Source organism: Lepidothrix coronata, unplaced genomic scaffold, assembly GCF_001604755.1.
Source record: "Lepidothrix coronata isolate B3197 unplaced genomic scaffold, Lepidothrix_coronata-1.0 Scaffold196, whole genome shotgun sequence".
NCBI classification, from domain to species: domain Eukaryota; kingdom Metazoa; phylum Chordata; class Aves; order Passeriformes; family Pipridae; genus Lepidothrix; species Lepidothrix coronata.
This window is the reverse complement of record NW_016690376.1, coordinates 1-1,436: the sequence shown is the minus strand read 5'-3', so window position 1 is coordinate 1,436 and position 1,436 is coordinate 1.

The window sequence follows — 1,436 nt, the reverse complement described above, 5'->3', positions numbered from 1 at the left end:
AGGCTGTGGTGTCAGGTGGGCCCTGGGCAGCTGCTACAAAGGCTCCATTCTTAAGAGTCCCTCAGAAATGACAGAGAGGATGTAGAATACACAGTTTTGGTTGCACCCACTCAGTGATAAACTGGTCCTGGCCCCTGCAACTAAGAGAGATTGGTAGGGTGGGTTACCATGGCATACACTCCCATTGCCACGGTCAGTTACCATGGAAACCATCAGACATTCCCATTGCAATGGTCAGTTACCATGGCAACCATCATACATCCCACTGCTACGGTCTCTTACCATGGCAAACATCGTACAGTCCCATTCCTACGGTCAGTTACCATGGCAACCACCATACATTCCCGTTCCTACAATCAGTTACCATGGCAACCATGATGCATTCCCATTACTAGTGGCAGTTACCATGGTAACCAGCATACATCCCACTGCTATGGTTAGTTAACATGGTAACCAGCATACATTCCAATTGCTACGCTCAGTTACCATGGCAAACAGCATACATTCCAGTTGCTATGGTCGGTTACCATGGCAACATTCATACATTCCCATTGCTACAGTCAGTCACCATGGCAACCATCATACATTCTCGTTTCTAAGGTCAGTTACCATGGCAACCATCATACGTTATCTTTTCTATGGTCAGTTACCATGGCAACCAGCACACTTCCCACTGGTACAGTCGGTTACCATGGTAACCACAATACATTCCCATTGCAATGGTCGGCTACCATGGTAACCACCATACATTTCTGTTCCTATGGTAAGTGACCACGGCAACCATCATACATTCCTGTTGTTGCAGTCAGTTACCATGGCAACCACCATACATACCCGTTTATATGGTTCGTTACCATGGCAGCCATCATACATTCCCGTTGCTCTGGTCAGTTACCATGGCAAACAGCATACATTCTCTTTTCTGTGGTCCGTTACCATGGCAACCAGCACACTTCCCAATGATTCAGTCAGCTACCATGGAAATCATCAAACATTCCAATTGCCACAGTCAGTTACCATGGCAACCACCATACAGTCCTATTGCTACAGTCAGTTACCATGGCAACCATCGTACATTCCTGTTGCTACAGTCAATTACCATGGCACCTATCGTACATTCCCACTTCTATGGTCGGTTACCATGGCAACCAGCCTACATTCCCATTGCTATGGTTAGTTACCATGGCAACAAACAGACATTCCCATTGCTAAAGTCAGTTACCATGGCAACCATCATACAGTCCTGTTGATACAGTCACTTACCATGGCAACATCATACTTCTCACTGGTACAGTTGGTTATGATGGCAACCATTACACATTCCCATTGCTTCGGTCAGTTACCACGGTAACCACCAAACATTCCCAGTGCTACCGTTGGTTACCATGGCAACCATCCTACAGTACCATTGCTATGGTCAGTTACCATGGCAACCA